At 33.9% G+C, this 13,838-nt stretch overlaps 1 protein-coding gene across 1 annotated transcript in view; it reads right to left on the bottom strand.

The window, feature by feature from the left end:
• CEP126 (centrosomal protein 126) overlaps positions 1 to 13,838 on the bottom strand; it is an 83,600-nt gene that overhangs the window by 65,043 nt on the left and 4,719 nt on the right.

The following is a 13,838-nucleotide window of genomic DNA, read 5'->3' as shown; positions in this document are numbered from 1 at the left end:
ATATTCAGTGCAACTATTTTTCAGAAATGAAGGCAATGGAGTTCTCTTGTGGCACAGTGGGTTAAGGATCTGGTGCTATCACTGCTGTGGCTCGGGTTTGATCCCTGGCTTGGGAACTTTCACATGCTGTGGTTGTGGCCAGGAAAAAAAAAAAAAAAAAAAAAAAAGCAAGCAAAATAGTTATCTTCAGATAAACAAAAGCTGAGCGTATCTATTGCCAGATGTCCTGCACTATAAGAAGGAAATTCTTAGGCTAAAGGGAAATTACACCAGATGGAAACATGGATCTATATGATTAAATAAAGAACATTGGAAACATACTTATTATGTGGGTAAATGGAAAAGAGTATGTAATTCTCTCTTCTCTTAGTGTTAAAAAGACAACTGAGGCGCGCTCTAATACAAAAGATAACAACATTGTATTGTGGGTTTATAACATGCATGTAGATGTAAGAGAAATGATAAAGGATGTGAGGGCTGAGGGTAGGGTAAAAGAATTGTAATGTTGAAAGATTCTTATATTTTATGTGAAATGGTTCACTGTTAACTCTAAATAGTTAAGGATGCATATACTAATCCCTAGGAGAGTCACTGAAAAAGCAAAATTAAAAAAAAATTGGGACTAAGTCAAAGGAAGACAGGCAAGGAAGAAAAGGCAAACAATAGAAAAAACATAGAATTAATAGAAAACAAAGTTAAATGACAGACCTAAATCAAGCCATTTCAACAATTATTGAATGTAAATGGACTAAACATTCCATTTAAAAGGCAGAATCTTGGTTTTGGGAGATAATGTTCTATGAATATTTTATGTTTCTACATAGTCCAGGTCTGCGTGAAGGCATTTACAGCCAAGTTAAAAACATGTTTGTATAAAGGGACATTCCAGGACTGTAAAGCTTAGAGAAGTCTCTTCCTGGAGACAATTAGGGCAGTAAAGATAGAAATCTCTCCTTGTTTACATTCCACAGTAAAGATAAGGTTCCCTCACCACCCCCTTTCATTTGGGAAGAATGGGAAGCAGCCATGTAAAAGATCAGACATTCCAAATATTCTGGTTCCTACTCTGTAGTGAACCCCATGCTGCAACTGTAAATACTATCTGGCCCTCACTGCACTGCCTATTGGGGACTGGAAGCTGGGGAACTGACACAAAATATTGCTTTGGCTACTGCTTTTCCTAAGGAAAAATCTATGTCTTTGGATTAGGGATTTATGTTTTTCTTTTAGCCTGCCACAATATATATATGAAATTGTGATACACTAAATCATTAGCTTGCAAGCAGGTTAAAAATCTCAGCCCCTTCACACATCTCCACAATTTTTAATACTAACACTTGGTAGACTGGATATAAAGCAAGACCTAAGAGGACCACAGCAAAACAGGTTGAAAGCAAAAGGATAGAAAAGCAGAAGAAATTTATTCAACTATATTTATATTAATATCAGATGAAGTAGGTTTTAAAAAAGAAGACAAAAAACAGTATTTCATAATCATAGAAGGGTCAATTCATCAGGAAGACATAAAATCATAAATGGGTATGCACCTAATAACAGATCTTCAAGATATATGACAAAAACAGAACTAAAGGGAGAAACTGATAAACCCGCAATTATAGTTGCATATTGTATAATATCCCCCCCTTAATAAAGGACAGAACAACAAGATAACAGATATTGGTAAGAATATAGAAGATCCAAACAACACTATCAACTACTATGATGTTGGGGCTGTTTACACAAAAACAACTATTTATACCCATATATGCTGTCTCTTCAAATATACTGTAAGAAATCTTATGTTAGGACATAACATAAATGGCAATGAATATCACGATTTAAATCTTACAGAGTGTGTTCTCTGATAAAGAAAATTAGAAATCAAATTATGATATCTAGGAAAGCTCCAAATAACTGGAAATTAAAAATCGACACAATATACTTCTAAATAAGCCACAGGTCAAAGAAGAAATCAAAAGGAAAGAAAATATTTTAAACTACCTGAAAATGAAAATACATCATATCAAATTTGTTAAATGTACTTTATAAGACTGTTCAGAGGGAAATTTATAATTTTAAAAGCCTCTATTAGAAAAGGAAAAAAAGGTTTAATACCAATCATTTTAGTTTTTAACCTTAAGAAGCTATAAGAGGAACAAATTTACTCTATAGGAAGAAGAAAGGAACTAGTAAAAATTAGAAAAGAAACCAATGAAACAGTTGTCAGAATATAAGGTTAATATGGAAAAATCAATTGTATTTCTACATATAAGCAGCAAACAATGGAGAATGTAATTTAAATAAACCCATTTATGATAGCATCACAAAATATGAAATACTTGGGAATCATTTAACAAAAGACATATAGGACCTCTGGGTCAAAAACCAGAAAAAAAAAATGCTTCTGAGAAAGATTAAACAAAACAAAATAAAAAAGGGGGGTGGGAAAGAGAGATATGCTATGTTCACGGATTTCATGTACTGCGACACTCAGTATTAAGATATTCTCTCTAAACGGATCTATTTATCACAATTCTACTCAAAACCAGGAAGGTTTTATCACAATCCTACTCAAAATCAGAAAGGTTTATATGTAGAAAAGCAAATATACCTAGAACAGATAAAACAGTCTTTAATTAAAATCAAATTAGAGAATGTGCTTATGACCTTATTTCACTATAAAATAGTGGATCTCAACTGCGGGGCAATTTGGCCTCAGTAGATCTTTGGCAATGGCTGGAGACATTTTTAATTATCATGACTGGGGTGTGCTACTGGTATCTAGTGGGTAGAGACCAGGGATACTGCTCTACATCCTCAATTCATAGGAAGCTCCTTACAACAAAGAGTAATTTCATCCAAAATGTCCACAGGGCCGCTGTCGAGAATTCCTCCTATAACACTATGATAATCAAGACAATGCACTACTGGTATGGGACATATAGACCAATGGAGCAGAATACGGAACGGAGTAAAACTTCACATATATAGTCCATTGATTTTTGAAAAAGAGGCAAAAGCCACTAAATGGAGAGAGAAATATTTTCTTTTTTCCAAAAAATGGTGCTGGAGCAATTTATGGTAAAAAATGAGCCTCAACTTTTGTATCATACTATACACAAATAATTTGAGATAGATGATAAACCTAAACTGAATACCTAAAGCTATAAAATCTTCTGGAAGAAAACAAGAAAGCTATAATCATAACTTTGGGGTAGACTAATGTTTTAGGACACAAAAAGAACTATCCATAGAACAAAAAAACTGATAAACGTACTTTATAAAAACTTAAACCTCCTTAAAGATTTCACTAGATAATAAAAAGGTGAGCCATAGATTGGAAGAAAATACTTAACAATACATACCTCTGACAAAGAAACTATATCCAGAGTACATTAAAAATCTTACAACAACAATAAGATGACAAAAAAACTCAATTAAAAAATATTAGAACAGAGACTTCACAAAAACCATATGGGAATGTCTACTCAGAGAAGTGTAAAATAAAACAATTTAATATCTATTATATGGCTAAAATTAAAAAGATTGAGTAGAAGGGTATGAAAGCACAGAGGCTCATGTACACTGCTGGTGGGTATGTAAAATCATTAGCCCTTTTGGCTTATATATAGATAAACATGTACCTTAAGACCCAGCAATTCTACTTTTAGGTATTTACTTGAAAGAAATGAAACACATCCACAAAAAATTTCTTACTTATCAATTCTTTCATGTTTTACCATTTCATCTTGAATTATCTTTTGGCCAGTAGCTTTACTAATAGTCCTAAATGAGAACAGCCTAATGTCCATCAATAGGAAAATATATACAAAACTTATGGTATATTCTGACAATGTAATATTACTCAGCAACAAAAAAGAATGAACTACGGATATATGTAATAACATGGATGAATCTCAACATTAAAAGGCAGCAGTCAGAAACAAAAGTGCAAAAACAGGCAAAATAAATTCTGATGATAGAAATCAGAATAGAGGTTGTTATAAGGGTAGAAATTAACTATTAGGGATTTAAAGGTATATGCAAGGGAATGATAATGACAGATTACGGAGTGAGAAGATGTTTGAATAAAAGTGAGGATATGAGGGATGGGATGGACAGAGTAAGGCTGATAAGTGGATTGGGGTGCAGTCTTAAAATTGCTGAATTCAGGGTACTAGGAGGAAGTGACATGGAAAGATAGGTATAGATTGGAGAGTTTATATTTATATTTTGGAGGCGGAGAAATAATTGGTAGTAGCTGAGGTGAGGTGCTGCTGACTAGGTGAAGTTCAAGAAAATAACAGGCCACCAGATTGGATGGATGGTCTAGCAAATACTAAAATTATAAAGAAGAATCACTAGAATAGTGGTAGGGAGACAAAAAGAGCCAGGTGCTAAAACTTTCAAGGGATGACACAAAAAGTAGATCTATAGGTGGCTACAATAAAAGAGGAAGTGGTGAGTAACATAGTTTGATGGTTATGCTTCAAAAAATCTGGGGGATTTTAAAGAAGAGAGAGAGTGCAATAGTTAGAAGTGACAATGAGGAGTAAGAATGATTCCTTATACCTCATTCTTTATACTTATTCAAATTTCTACTAGTTTCTTCATACTCTTTACAATAGTACCTTCTACATCTTCCTCACATACTTTATCATAGAGAAAACTAGAAGCTGCAAGCAGAGAATTTGTTATACACCTAAAAATTTATTCATATCCATATTTACCTAAATTTGAGGTTTTAGGAACAGTCTCTAATACAACCACATCTTCAACTGCTTTAAGTCTAATTTTGTCTTAGAGGGGAAAAACATATTCCATGTTTACTTTATTCTGAAAGGCACTATCCGTGGGTATTTATATAATTGACTTGTATTTTGGACAGGGGATACGATCAGGATTCTAGGGACTGATTTAGAAAGAAAGTCTGGCAGAAGGCTGCTGAGAAAGGAAAGTTTATTACTACATATTAAGGAGATCTGTGAACATGATGTAATAAAAATAATCATTTACTATAAGTGCTATAAGGTTAGAAATTGTATATGACAGGTATTTTATGTGTATTATCTTGTTTTATTTTACAACATTTCTCTGAGTTGAATATTTCACAGATGAAAAAACTGAGTCTTAGAAATACTTTTTTCCAAGGTCACATAATCAGTAAGTGTAAGAACAGAGTCAAAAGTGTGATTTTATCTGTTTTTTAACTATTATACTGTATACTATGTAACAGACTTTTTGTAATTTTTCTTTTTCTCTAAAGCACTTCTATCCCCAACATCCACGCATAACAAAACCGTATCTTCCCAAGGAATCCTCAACTTAATTTTATCATAGTATTTGTTCACTAAACTTTAATTATTTATTTACTTTTCAGTATTGCTTATTAGATTCTAAGTATCACAAGAAGGACACACATAGCATATAGCATAGTGCTTGGAATATTCATTGTCAAATTGAAAGAATTAACTGCATTTAACTGTCAGTATCCTCCATTAGACTCTAAGTTCACTGAGTACAGGGGCTAAAATTTTAATTTTTGGAATTCCTAACTCAAAGACCTGCACCTGGTAGATGTTAAAAACAACTGTTGAATGAATGCTTGACCATATGTTAACTTTAAATAGATCAGAGAACTTTTAAAAGCAGTTATGAAAAGATGTAGTATTTGTGTGTGTGTATATATATATTAGGATATTAGTAAAAATAAATAAAAAGAATAAATAGAATAAAAATAATAAATAATAATATTTATTATTAAATAAATAAATAAATATTAGGACATTACTAAAAATAAAGTAAAAGCATAAATAAAATTAAATAAATAAATAAATAAAATTAAAAAATAAAATTAAAAAATAAAATAAAAAGAATGAATAAATAAAAGAATAAAAATAAATAAAAATAAATAAAAAGATGAATAAAGAACTTTTGTAGCAACATGGATAGATGTACAGATTATAAAACTAAATGAAGTCAGAAGGAGAAAGACAAATACCATATGTTATCACTTATATGAGGGATCTAAAATATGACACAAATGAAACAAGAATCAGAGATACAGAGAATACACTTATGGTTGCCAAGTGGGAGAGGTTTTGTGGGAGGGAAGGATTGGGAGTCTGGGATTAGCAGATGCAAACAATTATAAATAGGATGGATAAATAAGGTCCTACTGCATAGCATAGGGAACTACATTCAACATTCTGCAATAAACCATAATAGAAAAGAATATGAAAAAAAATATACATATGTATAACTGAACCAATTTTCAGTACATCAGAAATTAACATAACATTGTAAATCAACTATATTTCAATAAAATTAAGAAAAATAAAAACTATCTATTATTTTAACTTTATCTGCTTGGGGATATAGTAGTAACTAAAACAGATATGGTCTATGTAGTTATTTATAATCTACTCAGGCAAGCTAACAAAACCAAGTAAACAAAAAGTCCCTAACTGTCATAGGTTCTATAAAGTAAAGAAACTCTGGTCTATGACAGAGAACCAAGGAAACTCACTTTAAATAAAGTAAACAGGGAACATTTCTCTGGAGGCATATTTAAGCTAAAATTTTCAGAATATGGAGGCCAGTCATGAAAAGAATGGTGGGGGGGAATGCTCTAGAAGAAAAAGTATGTACAGTCTTGTGTTGAAAAAAAGAAAAAAAATTAAGATTTTTGGGGGTGGGATCAAGATGGCAGAAGAGTAAGATGTGGTGCTCACATTCACAAATACACCAAAAAAACCATCTACATGTAGAACAATTTGCATAGATATCTACTGAACATTATCAGAAGACTTTAATCCAAAAAGGCAAGACACCCTCCATTTAACTGGGTAGAACAAAAGGAAAAAGAAAGAAAGAAAAAGAAGAGAAAAAAAGGAATCAGGATGGGACCAGCACTCCTGAGAGGAAGCTGTGAAAGAGGAAAGGAATCCACACTCTGGGAGCCCACCTAACTGACAGGGAGATCAGCTGAGAGAAAGAGGGAACCTCAAAACCTCGAAGAAAAGTGTAATAGCTTGACTGAGGAGGACAAAGCAGAGAGAGAGAGCTGTAAAAACCATCAGTACCCCCCACCCCAGGACACAGCCTGAGATGCTTGGGCAGGGCTGAGAGCTGAGACTCAGGTGGATATGAAGGAATTAAGAGCAGATATGAACAGTAATGCAGATTAGTTTAGAAAGGAAATAGAAAATGTGAGGAGCCAAGAGAAATTATAAAATTTGTTTGCAGAAATGCAAGCTGAGTTAAAGGCATTGAAGAGCAGAATGAATAATGGAGAGGAACAAATAAGTGACTTGGAAGACAGAATAATGAAAATCACCCAATCAGGACAGCAAACAGAAAACCAAATGAAAAAAACAGAAAAGCAATATAAGAGATCTATGGGATAATATAAAGCGGGCCAATCTATGCATAATATGGATTCCAGAAGGAGAAGAAAAAGAAAAGGGAATTGAAAATATATTTGAAGAACTTTCAGCTGAAAAGTTTCCAAATCTAAAGGAAACAGATATCAAGATACAGGACGCACAGAGGGCCCCAAACAAGTTGAATGCAAACAAGCCCACACCAACACATATTATAATAAAAATGGCAAAAATTAAAGATGAAGAGAGGATCCTAGAGGCGGCAAGAGAAAAACAAAGACTTAATTATAAGGGAACCTCTATAAGCTCATCAACTGATTTCTCTACAGACACACTACAGGCCAGAAGAGAGTGGCAAGACATATTTCAAGTTCTAAAAGGGAAAATTTTGCAGCCTAGAATACTCTACCCAGCAAGATTATCATTTAAAATAAAAGGAGCAATAAAGAATTTCTCCAACAAAAAAACTAAAAGAATACAGCAATACTAAACCCATTCTGAAAGAAATACTGAAAGGTCTCTTCTAAATAAAAGCAGTAAGAAGATATAGGATAGAGGAAATCACAATTGGAAAGTAATCATTTAAATAAGCCAGTATACAGATCTAAAAGGGAAAAAAAAAAAAAAACCACTTGTAAAAGTTATGATAAACACAAGGAACAGCAAAAGGGATAAACATGAAGATGTAAAAAAAGAATATCAAAATCATAAAATGTGGGGAGGAAAGTAAGAAAATCTAGACTCTAATTTTTTTTAAAATGTGTTTGAGTCTATTTGACTATCAGGCTAAAACAAACAGATATAGGAAAGGGTTTACAAACTTGAAAAACAGAGCAACTACAAATCAAAACCAAATAATACACTCACAAAAACTAAAAAGAAGGGGACAGAAGCATAAAATAAAAGGAAATCATACAACCAAAAAAAGAAAGAAATGAACAAAGGAGAAATGTAGAATCAACTGGAAAACAAAAGTTAAAATGGCAATAAATAGGAGTTCCCGTCGTGGCGCAGTGGTTAATGAATTCGACTAGGAACCATGAGGTTGCGGGTTCGGTCCCTGCCCTTGCTCACTGGGTTAAGGGTCCGGCGTTGCCTTGAGCTGTGGTGTAGGTCTCAGACGCGGCTCGGATCCCTCGTTGCTGTGGGTCTGGTGTAGGCCAGCGGCTGTGGCTCTGATTCGACCCCTAGCCTGGGAACCTCCATATGCTGCGGGAGCGGCCCAAGAAATAGCAAAAAGACAAAAAAAAAAAAAAAGGCAATAAATATATATTTACCAGTAATTACCTTAATTGTCAATAGATTGAATGCTCCAATCAAAAGACATAGAGTGGCAGACCAGATTAAAAAAAAAAAATAAGAGCCTACAATATGCTGCCTACAAGAGGGGCACCTTACAGCAAAGCACACATATAAATTGAAAGTGAGGGGATGTAGAAAGATATTTCATGCTAATGGAAAAGACAGGAAAGCAGGAGTTGCAATACTCATATCAGACAAAATAGACTTTAAAACAAAGGCCATAAAAAAAGATGAAGGACACTTTTTAATGATAAAAGGATCAGTTCAAGAAGAGGATATTGGAGTTTCTGTTGTGGCTCAGTGGTTAATGAATCCGTCCAGGAACCATGAGGTTGCGGGTTCAATCCCTGGACTCACTCAGTGGGTTAAGGAGCTGGAGTTGTCGTGAGCTGTGGTGTAGGTCGCAAACACAGCTTGGATATCACGTTGCTATGGTGTAGGCTGGCGGCTGCAGCTCCAATTGGACCCCTAGCCTGGGAACCTCCATATGCTGTGGGTGGTGGCCCTAGAAAAGACAAAAAGACAAAAAAAAAAAAAAAAAAAAGAAGAAGAGGATGTTATACTCATCAATATATATGCCCCAATATAGGAGTACCCAAATACATAAACAGTGACACAAAATGAGAAACTGATGTAAATATGATAATAGTAGGAGATATTTACACCCCAGTCACATCAATGGACAGATCTTCCAGACAGAAAATAAGGCAACAGATATCCTAAATGACAGAAAATTTAGACTTAATTGACATTTTCAGGACATTATATCCAAAAAAATCACAATGTACATTCTTTTCAAGTGCACATGGAATATTCTCAAGGATTGACCACCTACTGGGGCACAAAACTTAACTTCAACAGATTCAAGAGTATAGAAATTATTTCAACTATCTTCTCTGACCAAAATAGCATGAAATTAGAAATCAACCATAGGAAAAGAAATGAGAAAAAACTGACTATATGGAGACTAATCAACATGCTACTAAAAAACCAATGAGTCTATGAGGAATCAAAATAGAAATTTAGAAATGCCTCAAGACAAATGATAATGAAAGCACAACAATTCAAAATTTATGGGATGCTGCAAAAGCAGTGCTTAGAGGGACATTCATAGTGATACAGGCCTTCCTCAAAACATAAGAAAAATTTCAAATTGACAACTTAACCCACCACCTAAAAGAATCAGAAAAAGAACAAATATTGGAGTTCCCTTTGTGGCTCAGTGGTTAATGAATCTGACTAGAACCACAAGATTGTGGGTTCGATCCCTGGCCTTGCTCAGCGGGTTAAGGATCCAGCATTGCTGTGAGTTGTGGTGTAGACTGTAGACGTGGCTCGGATCTGGTGTTGCTGTGGCTCTGGTGTAGGCCAGCAGCAACAGCTCCAATTAGACCCCTAGTCTGGGAACCTCCATATGCCAGGGGTGCGGCCCTGAAAAAGACAAAAAAAAAAAAAAGAAGAAGAACCAACAAAACCTAAAGTCAACAGAAGGAAGGACATCATAAAGATCAGAGAAGTAATGAATAAAATAGATTTGGTACCATGAATAACGTGCCTTCTGAAGGGTCTATTTAACATGTGCAATTCTGCCTCATCAATGTAGACCACATTGGCTCAAAGTGAGACACCTCATAAAATGATGGCCATATGCCAAATGGTTTGTTCTAGTTTCCTGGGAATCTAAACCTATGGAGTATAATTTTATTCTGTTGGAAATACTCTTAAAAAGGGAACAAATAACCACAATGACAATAACTTTCCTTAACAACAGAACTCTAGTAGTAGTAATTAAGAGTAACTGAGGTCACAAGGAACATGGGCAGACTGGAAAGTTGGACTTTTTTTTCTGTTTGGAACCATAATTCATGTTTATGTAACTACAACTTTCTGGAGACACAATCAAATTTAAGTTTAAAATTCAACTATACTTTGAGATAGATAGAAATTAAAGACAATTAAAATTATGATAAAATAGTACTCTTTTAAAATGCAATTGGAGAAAAACAGTCTTTAGGAATAAAGCATAACATTGTAACAACAAAGTCAACATCCTATAAGAAGTAAAACCAAATCCAGAAATATACTGTCAGTTTTCATTGCTTGGCAAACAAACAAACATATATGTCCCAGAGGGTAATAATCCTGTACTTGCCAAGACTTAAAATTATGAAATCCCAAAAATCTATGTTGAATATCAAATTTCCAACTTAGTCTTTCACTTGACTGGAAATCAAAATGAATGAAAAATCAAAAATGACCCTTAACACACTATTGGAGTGGAAAACACTCAAACAACAAAGCTCTATATTCTGATTTAACACATAGAATTAGTAATGTACATACCACAAAGGGAAAATGTAATAGCATTTCATTTCTCTTAAAGGCTGAGGTATCAGCCAAAATAAACATGTCAATATCGATTAACTAAAAGTCATTAATTTTAATCATAAAAGTCTCTTAGGTCCTTATTCACATGTATTCTTATTAGGTTCAGTTCTAACACAATCCTTTGTTTACTTAGGCAATAATGTATTAAAAATATAAAAGAAGAAAGGCAAGGGAGCTTCTAGAAGGAGAAATCAAAAAGAAATAAATTTTGCTTCTGGAAAGAGGAGGTGAAAAGATTTTTTTGCTATTTATTTCACTAAGTACACATAAAAATCCTAGATAGTATATATTAAAAAAAAAATTGAGATGAGTCTGAAAGTTGGAGAGAAGGAGGCAAACTATCTAGGGACTTCAGGACCCAAGGGACAGACAACATGCTGGTAAGCCTCTTGAGTTTTCTTTTGGTTTCATATATCCCACACTTGGAGCTGGAGAAACAGGCAACCTGGAAATGTCAACAGGCTCAGACAAAAAACATACCTCCCCTCACTTCCACCACCATCACCAAAAAAAAAAAAAAAAAAAAAAGAGCCCTGAGAACAAAAAGGCCAATCCAGCAAAACAAAAAGTTTTTAGACAATAATCCTACTACTTCATCCAAACAACACAGAAAAAACTTCGGTCCTGCTCCCATCCAAGCCAAGGCTGAGTGGGGGAGCCTAGATTTCATTTTCCTCCTTGCCAGGTTGTAATCAGACACCCCCAATCCTCCTGCAGAAATGGTGTCAGAGTTCAGTAGAAGGGTAGGCTTTCATCTCTACCTGGTGTACTGGGGCCCTTCCCAACCACAGTATTAGTAATGACTAAATGGAGAGTCTCGATAATCATCTACCTGGCAGTAACGAGGTGCCCCTACCTCTTTCTGATTGGATATTATCTGAGGAGCCCTGTAGGAAGAAGGCAAGACTACCATCCAGCAGTAATGAGGACTCTCACCGTGGTGTCAAGAGAAACCATGTGAGGAGCTGTAACTCCCATTACTGCCCAGCAATAATAAGGAATCTCTTCCCCAAGCTGATGTCAACACAGGTCAGGCGGTAAACCAAGACTTCCACCTCCTTCTGTCAGTAATGAGGCAGTATCTTCTCCCTTCCACTCCCTTCCCCTTCTGGGATAGTGCCAGAGAGAGCCAGCTAAAGCTGAAGGTTTAAATAAGTTCCAAAGTCTCATAACATAATATGACATTGTCTAATTTCCAATAGAAAATTACTTGTCATTCCCAGAACCAGGATGATTTCAAACTGAATGAAAAAGGCCCATTCATAGGCCAATATCTAGATGACAGGATTTACAGTTACCTGGCAAACATTTTAAAGTGACCATGATAAAAATGTTTCAATGAACAATTATGAACATGTTTACAAATGAAAACAGAAAGTCTCAAAAAATAAACAGAAGATAAAAGAAAAAACAAATGGAAAATTTAAAACTGTAAAATACAACTGAAATAAAAAACTCAGTAGATTTATTAGGCAACTCAATACAGAAAAGATGTCAATTCTCCCCATACTGCTTAGACATACAGGTATAATGTAATTCCTATGAAAATTCCAGCACTATTTTTTACATATATAAACTAGATTATTCTAAATTTCATATGTAAAGGCAAAGGAATTAGAACATCTAAAACAATTTTAAAAAAGAAAGTGGGAGGAATAAGTCTATGTAATTCAAAGACTTTTTATACAGTTACAGTAATCAAAATTATGTAATAGCATTGGTGGAGGGATAGACATGTAAATTAATACAGAACCCAGAAATAGTCCCACATAAATATGCATAGCTGATTTTTGACAATGGTGCAAAAAAATTCATAGAGGATAGGTAGTTTTTCTAACAAATGAAGATGGACCAATTGGATATCCACAGGCGAAAAAACAAAAACAAAAACAAAAAACCTAAGTCTAACACATTATACAAATATTAACAAAATGGATTGTGCACCTAACAACTAAACTATAAAATTTTTATGTGGATTTCCACAGCACTGTAGGGTGACAGAAAAAAATAAAATATAATGGAATTGTATTGGAACATGTTCTTTTAGAATTTTAAACCAAAAATTCTCTTCTATATTTTCTACAACAGAAATCTTACAGGTGTTTAATGAGAGAAGGCAGGTAGAAACTTTATGAATCAAATTCTACATAGAGAGCCTGCTATTTCATACAGTAAGACAATAACTAGAAAATATACAGTTGACAAATATTAATTAATCAATATGCTTAGTGAAGAAGCACTATGTGACAGATATTTTGTGCATGTGTTTGCAACTATTCCCCTCTCATATAACCTTTCTGCTCTGCATAACAATCCCTTGAAATAGATAGTATTAATTCCAATCATGAATGAGAAACTAAAGCATAAAGAGATTAAATATCTTGCTCTAACTCATGGAACTTGGATTTAAACCTAGATCTCTGACTCTAAAGCCCATGACCCTTTCAACATACGACTATTCACTTTATTGAATACCAATAAAAATAGAAATACACAAATATAAAATAAAATAAAAAATAAGCATCATTAAAAATTTTCAACTAAACCAGGCAATACAGAGTTAACCTAAAGAGGAATGTAGTGCCAGAAAAAAAATTACAGGTAAACAATTTCATATTCCCCAAATGGGATTTGCAACATATGCCCAATGATGTAGTTAATAAACTCTAGGGATTTTCTGCTATTCATGTATTGTAGAAATATGAATAAAGTAGCAAAAACAATAATAAAAATGGTATAATCACTCTGCCTAAAAAAATTTAA

This window comes from Sus scrofa, chromosome 9 (assembly GCF_000003025.6).
Source record: "Sus scrofa isolate TJ Tabasco breed Duroc chromosome 9, Sscrofa11.1, whole genome shotgun sequence".
NCBI classification, from domain to species: Eukaryota; Metazoa; Chordata; class Mammalia; order Artiodactyla; family Suidae; genus Sus; species Sus scrofa.
The sequence above is the reverse complement of the archived record's forward strand: the minus strand, read 5'-3'. Positions and strand labels throughout refer to the sequence as shown.